The sequence below is a fragment of the Lolium rigidum genome, chromosome 3, assembly GCF_022539505.1.
Source record: "Lolium rigidum isolate FL_2022 chromosome 3, APGP_CSIRO_Lrig_0.1, whole genome shotgun sequence".
Taxonomy (NCBI): domain Eukaryota; kingdom Viridiplantae; phylum Streptophyta; class Magnoliopsida; order Poales; family Poaceae; genus Lolium; species Lolium rigidum.
Genome location: NC_061510.1, coordinates 259298353 through 259310891, shown reverse-complemented (window position 1 = coordinate 259310891; position 12539 = coordinate 259298353). Strand labels below are relative to the sequence as shown.

Here is a 12539-nt window from a genome sequence, read left to right as displayed (position 1 = left end):
GCTATGTGGTTCATCTCTCTCTCCCATGGTGTGATCTTTATGTGATCATGAGCTTTGTATCACTATTAATCTATGTGCTACTCTAGTGATGTTATTAAAGTATTCTATTCCTCCTCCATGATGTAATGTTGACAGTGTGTGCATCATGTAGTACTTGGCGTAGGTTATGATTGTAATCTCTTGTAGATTATGAAGTTAACTATTACTATGATAGTATTGATGCGATCTATTCCTCCTTTCATAGCTATTGTTGATAGTGTGTATGCTATGTTAGTACTCGGTCTAAATTGCAACGGTCTATTATGCACTCTAGACGTTACTTTAATATGAACTCCGGATGTTGTGGAGCTTGTTTACTCCGGCTTGAGGTGTGCTTTTATAGCCCTACACAATGAATGGTGTTTGTTATCCAACAAGAGAGTGTAGAGTAGTTTTATTATGTGATCATTGTTGAGAGTGTCCACTAGTGAAAGTAGGATCCCTAGGCCTTGTTTCCAAATATCGAATCACCGTTTATTTACTGCTCCACTGCATGTTTACTCGCTGCCATATTTATTTCAGATTGTTATTACCACTCATATTCATCCATATCACTTGCATTTTACTATCTCTTCGCCGAACTAGTGCACCTATACATCTGACAAGTGTATTAGGTGTGTTGGGGACACAAGAGACTTCTTGTATCGTAATTGCGGGGTTGCTTGAGAGGGATATCTCCGACCTCTACCTCCCTGAGTTCGATAAACCTTGGGTGATTCACTTAAGGGAAACTTGCTGCTGTTCTACAAACCTCTGCTCTTGGAGGCCCGACACTGTCTACAGGAATAGAAGCGTGCGTAGACATCAAGCTATTTTCTGGCGCCGTTGCCGGGGAGGTAAGGTAAAAGGTATTCACATCCTCCGTCTACTAGGCTATTTCCTAGCATTGTTGCCGGTGTGTGAGTGCTCGAAGCTATTTCCTTTAGATCCTGCAATTGCATCTTTTTGTTTCTTGTTTTTATTTCACTAGTTAGGCATAATGGAAAATAACAATGAGCTTTTTAATCTATTTCCTGAGTTAAGACATGAATTGTGTGATGCAAAAATTAAAAAACCTATGGAACCTTATTTGCATGCTAGTAGCAATGTCATTGGTTTGAACGCAATTACTGCTAATGCTATGGAAAAGTCTAAGCTTGGGGAAGCTAGTTTTTATGATCTTTTTAGCTTCCCATCTTTAGGGGAGAAAATTTGCTCTGATAATACTTTATCTCCCATATGCGATATCTCTAATGATGCTTGTGATATTTTAAATCCACCTACTGAAAGTATTCCTTTCAAGATACCTATGAAAATTATTGAACGTGTTATGGATAACCGCTATGAAGGGGATGGAACTGTCCATCCTGGAGATCATTTACTGTTTTTGCATGAATTGTGAGGGTTATTCAAGTGTGCAGGTATCTCTATGGATGAAGTGAGGAAGAAACTATTCTCTATGTCGCTTTCTGGTAAAGCGGCGGATTGGTATAAACTGCTGAACCATGGTCGATCTCTTGGTTGGGAGGAAATTGTACCTCTCTTTTATTCTAAATTTTATCCTCCTCATGAAGTGCATATTGATAGAAATTACATTTATAACTTTTATCCTCGTGATGGAGAGAGTATTTCCCAAGCATGGGGGAGATTGAAGTCACTAATGCTCAAATGTCCCATTCATGAGCTCCCCCGTAATGTTATTATTAATAATTTTTATGCAAGACTTTCAGGACATCACAAGGACTATCTAGATGCCTTTTTCGAGGGATCTTTCACAAGCAAGGAGGTTGAAGCTAGATGGGATCTTCTTGAAAGAATTCAGGAGAATACTGAAGATTGGGAGAACGACAGAGGTAAAGAATCAGGTATAAATTATGATTATGAATGCACTGAAACTTTTATGGATACTGATAAATTTCGAAATATGAGTGCTACTTATGGTCTTGACTCTCAAGTTGCTGCAAATCTTTATAAAGCTTTTGCCTCTCATTTTGAATTGCCTAGGAAGAATTTTGATAAGTATCATGAACCTTTTAAAGACACTTGCATGGAAAATGGAATTGTTGTTAATAATTGCAATAAACATGCTCAAACTCCTGAGAATGCTATTTCCTATAAGCATGTTAATTTTTGTGGAATGCATAGACCTTGTGGAATTAATCAAATCGAAGATGAATATTGTATCCATCATAGGAATGAAAAAACTAGAAAGTGGTTTAAGGCTCTAGATGATCTTGGTGAAAAAGTTTGTGTCCTCTATCCTTTATTTGTGAACTTTGCCATAGAGCGGGTCATTTTAATTTTCAATGCTCCTCCAATGATAATTCGAACCCCATGAGTGCTACAAATTTGTATTGTGATGATGAAATTACTCCTAATCAGCATGACGAACTTACTTTATTTTTGAAGTGTGAAGAGTTATCAAGAAAAATTTCTTTGTTAGATATTAATGATCTTGATATTGATGATGTCCTGCATGGGTGTCTTTCTTATTGCATTAATAATTTCCATACAAATACTTACATACAAAATATTTTAGAAGATGACACTTTGCCAAAATATGATAGGACCGCTGTGTGTTTTAAACTTATCAATGAAAAGGAGGAATCCTCCCAAGTTTCTTCTATTGTTTCTGGAAATAAATCAGGTTATGTGGAGAAGCCTCCCTTTAAGCCTTTTCCTCCTAAAGAAGGGAACGAGGAGAAGGAAGAGAAGAAGAAGAAGAAGAAGGGAACGAAGAAGAAGAAGGGGAATAAAGAGAAAAAGGTAACGACATATCCCCGCGTGTATGTGATAACAATAGGTAACCGTAAGTATGTTGCTCCTAATGATTATTATGATAATGAATCTGAGTACAATGATCTTCCTATGCCCTTTATCTACATTAGTGATCATGATTTGAAAGAGCACACTACTTTTGATATCGAAAATCTCTGGGAAACTAATTCTGAAAATGATGATGTTAATAATTGCTATAGTATTAGTACTATCAATGCTTCTTCCCATAATGATATAGAAAGCTCTAAGCTTGGGGATGAGGTGTTCGAAAATCCTTTTGCTACTGATGATTATATGTTTGATACATCTCCTTCTAGTAACAATGATGGTAAGGTTACAGATGAACATACTGTGGAGGATAACTATTATATATTTCTTGTGATTACACTATGCCTCCAATCTTTGACAATTATTATATAGAATGCTATGATATAGGTTATAATTACCCTTATGAAATTTGTCATAGTGATGATGGGATTGCCAAAAAAACTCCCTTAGTATGCAACTTGTTTACCATGTTCAAATTCTTGATAATGATCCTGCTCCAATTACTATTAATGAGAAGAATTCTTCTTATGCCAAAATTAATGATACTTTTATGCATATGAACCATGATAAGAATGTTTTAAGTGATGGTTATATTGTGGATTTCATCAATGATGCTACTGAAAGTTATTATGAGAGAGGGAAACATGGTTATATGCATCTTAATAACATTAAGTTTCCCCTCTTTATGTTGAGAATCTTGAAGTTACTCGTGTTTTATCTTCTTATGCTTGTCACTTTGTTCTTCATGAATTTATTTGTGTACAAGATTCCTTTTCATAGGAAGTGGGTTAGGCTTAAATTTGTTTCATACTTGCTTTTTGATCCTCTCTTTTGTTTCAACTCTCATCCTTATGTGAGCATCATTAAAATTGTTGAGCCCATCTTAATGGCTATAAAGAAAGCACTTCTTGGGAGATAACCCATGTTTTTATTTTGCTACTGTTTTGTTGTGTCTTGGAAGTTGTTACTACTGTAGCAACCTCTCCTTATCTTTATTTTATTGCATTATTGTGCCAAGTAAAGTCTTTGATAGTAAGGCTGATACTAGATTTGGATTACCGCGCAGAAATAGATTTCTTGCTGTCACGAATTTGAGTAGGACTCTCTGTAGGTAACTCAGAAAAATCTGCCAATTTACGTGCGTGATCCTCAGATATGTACGCAACTTTCATTCAATTTGAGCATTTTCATATGAGCAAGTCCAGTGCCTCTAAAAAATTCGTCTTTACGTACTGTTCTGTTTTGACAGATTCTGCCTTTTATTTCGCATTGCCTGTTTTGCTATGTTTGATGGATTTCTTTGTTCCATTAACTTTCGGTAGCTTTGTGCAATGTCCGAAGTGTTAAGAATGATTATGTCACCTCTGAATATGTGAATTTTTGATTATGCACTAACCCTCTAATGAGTTTGTTTTGAGTTTGGTGTGGAGGAAGTTTTCAAGGATCAAGAGAGGAGGATGATAAAATATGATCAAGGAGAGTGAAAACTCTAAGCCTGGGGATGCCCCCGTAGTTCATCCCTGCATATTTCAAGAAGACTCAAGCATCTAAGCTTGGGGATGCCCAAGGCATCCCCTTCTTCATCGACAACTTATCAGGTCACCTCTAGTGAAACTATATTTTTATTCCGTCACATCTTATGTACTTTACTTGGAGCGTCTGTGTGCTTTTATTTTTCGTTTTGTCATTTTCATTCTCTGAATAAATTCATGCTTATGTGGGAGAGAGACACGCTCCGCTGTTGCATATGAACAACTTTACTCTTAATGTTCATGGCGAAGGTTGAAACTGCTTCGTTCATTGTTATATGGTTGGAAACAGAAAATGTTTCATGTGGTAATTGGTATAATGTCTTGAATAATTTGATACTTGGCAATTGTTGTGCTCAAATAGATCATGTTTAAGCTCTTGCATCATGTACTTTGCACCTATTAATGAAGAATTACCGTAGAGCTTGTTAAAATTTGGTTTGCATGATTGGTCTCTCTAAAGTCTAGATATTTTCTGGTGAAGTGTTTGAACAACAAGGAAGACAGTGTAGAGTCTTATAATGCTTGCAATATGTTCTTATGTAAGTTTTGCTGTACCGGTTCATACTTGTGTTTGCTTCAAACAACCTTGCTAGCCTAAGCCTTGTATTGAGAGGGAATTCTTCTCGTGCATCCAAATCCTTGAGCCAAAACTATGCCATTTGTGTCCACCATACCTACCTACTACATGATATTTTTCTGCCATTCCAAGTAAATACTTCATGTGCTACCTTTAAACAATTCAAAAGTTATTATCTCTTATTTGTGTCAATGTTTTATAGCTCATGAGGAAGTATGCGGTGTTTTATCTTTCAATCTTGTTGGGCAGATTTTCACCAATGGACTAGTGGCTTCATCCGCTTATCCAATAATTTTGCAAAAAGAGCTGTCAATGGGGTTCCCAGCCCCAATTAATTAACTTTCATTAATAATTCTCTTCACATGTTTTGCTCTGATTCATCAGTAAGCAACTTAATTTTGCAAATAGACACTCCTCCATGGTATGTGAAATGTTGGAGGGCACCCGAGGATTCGGTTAGCCATGGCTTGAGAAAGAAAAGGTTGGAAGGAGTGTCACCCAAAAATAAAAAAAAACTACACTAAAGTACATGTGTAAACAAAAGAGAAGAGGGATGATCTACCTTGCTGCTAGAGATAACGTCCTTCATGGGAGCCGCTCTTTGAAAGTCTATTTGGCAAGGGGGTTAGAGTACCCACTACCATTCGTTGACAACAACAAACACCTCTCAAAACTTTACTTTTATGCTCTCTATATGATTTCGAAACTTAAAAAGCTCTAGCACATGATTTTATCCCTGCTTCCCTCTGCGAAGGGCCATTCTTTTACTTTTATGTTGAGTCAGTTTACCTACTTCTGTCTATCTTAGAAGCAAACACTTGTGTCAACTGTGTGCATTGATTCTTACAGGTTTACCTATTGCACTTGTTATATTGCTTTATGATGACAACTATCCATGAGATATATATGTTACAAGTTGAAAGCAATTGCTGAAACTTAATCTTCCTTTGTGTTGCTTCAATGCCTTTACTTTGAATTTATTGCTTTATGAGTTAACTCCTATGCAAGTCTTATTGATGCTTGTCTTGAAAGTAATAAGCATGAAAAGTCTTTGCTATATGATCTAGTTGTTTATTCATTATCTTTACCATTGCTTTGAATCACTTCATTCATCTCATATGCTTTACAATAGTATTGATCAAGATTATGATAGCATGTCACTTCAGAAATTATCCTTGTTATCGTTTACCTACTCGAGGGCGAGTAGGAACTAAGCTTGGGGATGCTTGATACGTCTCAAACGTATCTATAATTTCTTATGTTCCATGCTACTTTTATGATGATACTCACATGTTTTATACACACTTTACATCATTTATACGCATTTTCCTGCACTAACCTATTGACGAGATGCCGAAGAGCCAGTTGTTGTTTTCTGCTGTTTTTGGTTTCAGAAATCCTACAAAGGAAATATTCTTGGAATCGGACGAAATCAACGCCCAATATCTTATTTTTCCCGGAAGCTTCTAGAGCACCGAAGAGGGACCAGAGGGGAGCCAAGGGGGCCCCACCCCACATGGCGGCGCGGCCAAGGGGGGCGCCCCCCTAGTGTGTGGGTCCCCCAGGACCCCTCCGAGGCTGCCCTTCCGCCTACTTAAAGCCTCCGTCGCGAAAACCCTAAAAGAATAAGCCACGATACGAAAAACCTTCCAGAGCCGCCGCCATCGCGAAACTCCAATTCGGGGGACAGAAGTCTCTGTTCCGGCACGCCGCCGGGACGGGGAATTGCCCCCGGAAGCCATCTCCACCGCCATCTTCATCGCCATCGTTGTCTCCCATGATGAGGAGGGAGTAGTTCTCCCCCGAGGCTGAGGGCTCTACCGGTAGCTATGTGGTTCATCTCTCTCTCCCATGGTGTGATCTTTATGTGATCATGAGCTTTGTATCACTATTAATCTCTGTGCTACTCTAGTGATGTTATTAAAGTAGTCTATTCCTCCTCCATGATGTAATGTTGACAGTGTGTGCATCATGTAGTACTTGGCGTAGGTTATGATTGTAATCTCTTGTAGATTATGAAGTTAACTATTACTATGATAGTATTGATGTGATCTATTCCCCCTTTCATAGCTATTGTTGACAGTGTGTATGCTATGTTAGTACTCGGTCTAAATTGCAACGGTCTATTATGCACTCTAGAGGTTACTTTAATATGAACTCCGGATGTTGTGGAGCTTGTTTACTCCGGCTTGAGGTGTGCTTTTATAGCCCTACACAATGAATGGTGTTTGTTATCCAACAAGAGAGTGTAGAGTAGTTTTATTATGTGATCATTGTTGAGAGTGTCCACTAGTGAAAGTAGGATCCCTAGGCCTTGTTTCCAAATATCGAATCACCGTTTATTTACTGTTGCACTGCATGTTTACTCGCTGCCATATTTATTTCAGATTGTTATTACCACTCATATTCATCCATATCACTTGCATTTTACTATCTCTTCGCCGAACTAGTGCACCTATACATCTGACAAGTGTATTAGGTGTGTTGGAGACACAAGAGACTTCTTGTATCGTAATTGCAGGGTTGCTTGAGAGGGATATCTCTGACCTCTACCTCCCTGAGTTCGATAAATCTTGGGTGATTCACTTAAGGGAAACTTGCTGCTGTTCTACAAACCTCTGCTCTTGGAGGCCCAACACTGTCTACAGGAATAGAAGCGTGCATAGACATCACTGCCTTACGCAGAATTCTCTTACAACAACAGCTACCAAGCCAGCTTACAGATGGCCCCCTTTGAAGCCTTGTACGGAAGGAAATGCCGTACCCCTCTGAATTGGTCAGAAGTTGGAGAAAGCCAAGTTTTTGGACCAGATGTTCTTCGTGAAGCCGAAGAGAAAGTACACAAGATCCGCGAGTACCGCAAGACGGCGCAATCAAGACAGAAGAGTTACGCCGACAAGAGACGCCGAGAGATGACCTTCGAGATCGGAGATTTTGTCTACCTCAAAGTATCCCCCCTGAAAGGAATGCAGAGATTCCAGCTGAAAAGAAAGCTCGTACCCCGATATGTCGGACCCTTCAAAGTTCTGAGTCGCCGAGGCGAAGTATCTTATCAACTGGAGCTACCAGAAGAAATGTCGGCTGTGCACGACGTGTTTCACATCTCACTCCTCCGGAAGTGCCTTGAAGTCCCTAAGAAGACTGAAGTGTTCAAGAACATCGATCACAGATCGGTGGATATCAACAAGGACTTGACATACCGTGAAGTGCCGATTCGCATCTTGGAGGAAGCTTACAGAATCACCCGCACCTGAAGCATCAAGTTTCTGAAGATTCAGTGGAGCAACCATACCGAAGATGAAGCCACTTGGGAACACGAAGACTTCATGAAGAAGGAGTACCCAGATCTCTTTAGTACCTAATTTTCTTTTAGATCTCGGGACGAGATCTTTTGTAAGGGGGAAGGGTTTGTAACATCCCAAATTTCAATAAGAAGAAGAAGAATTCCAGAGATCCAAAATTCAGAACCAACAAAAACTTTTATTTGCATATAGTGCCATGCATAGGACTTGTGCATTTGAGTGATATGCCATGATGATTGTTATTATGCCTATGTGTTAAACCCTAAAACCCTAGAGTGATCAAGTGAAGATCACAAACCAAATAAAACAAAAAGAGAAAGAAATCAAATAAGAACAATACCTTAAAACCCTAACATATGGTCTGTGCCATTTTTGAAAATCTTTACCCTAGACCAATTTGGTTTTCACCATTAGTTGTATTATGTTACTAAACACTTATTACAACTTTTGGAATCAAAGAAACACAAATCAAATCAAATTCAAACTCAAATTGTGATCACATATGATAATGGTCAAATCTGCCAATTATATTCTGGTCACTACTTTGAGCCCCTGCATTTCAAGTTTTTCAAACTAAACTTTCCCAATTCTTTGCACCTCATCCAAGAGCACATCAAGGTGAACAACTTTGGTAAAGACCACCATGCCAAAATCATCTTGGATCAAAAACTATGCTCATGCAAAGTTGAGACTTTTTAATATGTGCAACAATCTCACTTTTTGCAATTTTGCATTTCTTTGATTTTTAAAATTCCACCACCACACATGTTTGTCTCTGGTCATTTGCAACTTACCCAAATGCACCAATTTCAAATTTTGGAACCTTTTGAACTCAACCAATTTTGGCAAAGTTTTGCAATTTGCAAATATGGATTAAATTCAAACACTATTTGGAATAGTGTTTGGCCAACCCTAAGCCACCACTTGACATCTACCTTGTCCCCTGACCCTCTCTCTCTCACTCCACAGCCTGGCAACCCTAGGGAGCAAGCCCTAGCTTGCATGGCATGGCCATGCTGGCCATGTTCTCCCTCCTCTTCTCCCCTTCTTCCCCAACTCTGGCCCTGGTGCCCAAACCCTCCACATTGCCTCCCTACACCTGCCTAGCACCGCCATTGCCGGAGGGAAGCACTGCACGCGCCAGACACGGACGCGCCCACGACGTCCTGCGCATGCCGTGGGCGTCGCACACGCGCGCGCCACGGGCAACACAGGCCACCCGTCGACTCGCCGCCTCGAGCACGCCCTGGCCCCCCTTTCTACACCAACGGCCTCGCCGTGCGACCGCGAACGCGTAGGACACGCGCGCGACACCAACCCTGACCCGCCGCCGCCGGAGACGACGATCGTATCCCGCGTCTGCCGTGCCATGCTCCGCGACCACCTGATCGCATTAGGAGCCGCCCGACCAAGCTGTCGCCGCCAAACGCATCGCCTGGACACGCAACACAGTTCCCCGCCAGCCTCTAGCTCGCTAGCTCGCCGGAGCATCCGCGTCGATGTCGACTTCATCACGGCCCCGCAGCACCCCAGCGATTCTATCAATAGAGCGTTCCCTGGACTCAACCAAGCACGCCATCTCACTCCCCTCTCTTCACCGCTTCTCCTCAGACCGTTAGCCAGACCAATCGTCGCCGGAGTCGCCGGAATTGCGAGCTCGGAGCCGCGGAAGCCTGGAGATCATCGCCGTCGATTCAAGCCTCCCCAAGCTCCGCCACTGCTACCAGCTGCCTCAGCGTCATTGACAACGTCGCCGTGAACCTCGCCGCCGACCGCCGGAGCCCTGGTTAGCCCTCCGACCCCCTAGGTTTGCCGCCAGAGCCGCGGCATCTCGCCGGAGAAGACGATGATCGTGCGCCGCACGATCATGATCTAATCCAACGTCTCATAGCCCCCGTACCGTTTCGGGTTTTAAAGAGAGGCTGACGAGTGGCCCCCACCTCGTCAGACGGCCCACTCGCACTGGATGCGTTGCTGGGCCAAGTTTCTCTGTTTCAAACCGTTTCGGCCCAACTCAGTTTCCCGCCGGCCCTTTTAATTCAAAATTGGAATTTCCAAATTCATTTAATTTCAATACTGGTCCTGATTTTGAAATTCAATAGAATATGTTTGGCTTGGCCGAATTTAGAAAAATTTATATTGTTGGAAAGCTATTGAAAAGTTCTAACCAATGCCACTGGTCTCATTGTGAGATCTGTTGTAGAAATAATGTGACAAAAAGATTAAGTCAGGGACTTTTGCACATTCAATTAAATCTTAAAAATCAACCAAAAAGGATATTGAGTTGATTCCAACTCTAATAGCTCACATTTCACTTACACCAACTGTTTCTGCAAAAGTATGGTGTGGTCACCTTGGATGATCATGCCCTAGTTGAAATAAAGGACTATATGGCTAGTTTAATTAAGTGATATTGTTCCAAAACTATTATGCAAATCATATGAAGTATTTCACTTCATTTAAATCTTGTCCCAAGTACTTTCATATGAAGTTTGGACATCTGGTCAATTAGTCTCACATGAAATACTTGGTGATATTAAATCATATCTAGAATTGTTAAATAGTATGAGGTATTCTACCTCATTTAAATCATTTTCTCAAATGATGATGATGAATGGTTGACTTAGGTCAACCTGATTTCATGTATGATGGTTTGAGAAATTAAATCTTAAGAAGATTCAATGAGAGGAAATTATTCCTCAAGAACTAAATGGAAACTATCATTTACATATGTAATGAGAGGAAATTATTTTTCCTCAATAAAGAAAACCAATGCACCTAATTGTATTAAGTGTGTGCTTAGAATAATTTGTGTGAAGTGATGATGTGGTTAGTATAGCTATTGAACCTTGTTGAGTGATTATACCTCGTATTCGTATTTAGACGCTACACCGGAGAATACCCGGAAGAGGAAGGATTCTACCAAGAGGAGGAAGAGGAGCACCTTGAGAACTACCAAGGCAAGATAATATTCTTGCAAAGTGCAAAGCTCCTTTGGGGCAAGGCACCATTAGTCTTACCTTATCTTACCACCTACCTATCCCAAGTTTTTACCTTACAAGTTTTTACTTGTTTATTCAAAGAGTTACTTTTATAGTTAACTTTGTTCTAAGTCAAGAAGGTTACTAGAGTAGCAAAGTTAGTCTCAAAACTAGCCAAGCAAGATAGCACCCCTCATGATTAGTGCTAGTGCTAAATACTAAAACTTGACTACTCTAGATGGGAACATGTGACTTGAACTGAATTTGAAACCTTGGAATGATGAGTCATTCCATTGAATGATTTTTGAAGGTGAATATGACTTGGAGAAGATGGTGATTTTTGATAAATCTGATATTGGTTTGAATGCGATACCTTTCCAATTTTTGAGTACCCCCACAATACCTGATTATGGGTAGGGCTTAACTGGAAATTTATGCATCTTAGTATGGGTTCCCTCTGAACACACATCATAGGGGTTATGCCGAGGCCGCCTCCGTTGTTGAGAAATGATGTGAAATGAGGTGAATTGTACGGCCAAGCCCTGTGCAGTTCCCAGGTTGAAAGTTGGTCTTCACTGGGAGGCCAAGCTCATGGGGAGAGGTGCTCATACTAGGGTTTGTAAGTGAAAGGTTATGGTTGATGATCCGCGTATCGTGCTACGATGATTCGGGGTAATCCCGACGGATGAAATCAAATGTTGTGGCACAAGTGTGCAACCTCTGCAGAGTGTAAATCTATTCGAATAGCCGTGTCCACGGTTACGGACGGTTGGAAAGGCCATACAGTTTCCGGTGTCAGATTCTTGAAAATGTTGGTGAAATGATTGGTGAATGGTGACTTGTTGTGAATCACAACTTGAGTTGTGGGAATGACACTAATGTTCCCACTTGAGTTAGTTAGCACTTGAATAAGTCTTTCTCAAATACTTGTGAACTAAAATTGGCTTTATGCAAATAAACTAGAGCTTAGCGCCCCTTACTAGAATTGTTAGCGCTTACACTAGTATTAGTTTGCGAGTACTTAAAGTACTCACGGCTTTGTCCCTGGCTATTCAAATGTCCAGAGTATGAGGATGAACAAAACTACCAAGGAGATGACCAGCAGGATGCCTACGACAACTAGGAGTCTTCCGACGTCAAGCGTTGGCCTGTGGACTAGAGAGTCCCTTTATCTTTACGCTTCCGCTATGAACTTGTGTTTGTTCGTTGATCAATAGATCAACTATTTGTGTAATATGGATCATGTGATTCAAGTTGTAAGACAATATGGTTTGTAATGAATGATGACTATGATATTCAACTA

General features: G+C 40.5%; 1 protein-coding gene across 1 annotated transcript in view; it reads left to right on the top strand.

Moving 5' to 3' along the window:
• The window catches only part of LOC124696425, a 40713-nt gene that overhangs the window by 15683 nt on the left and 12491 nt on the right, over nt 1-12539 (top strand). The window lies entirely within an intron of this gene.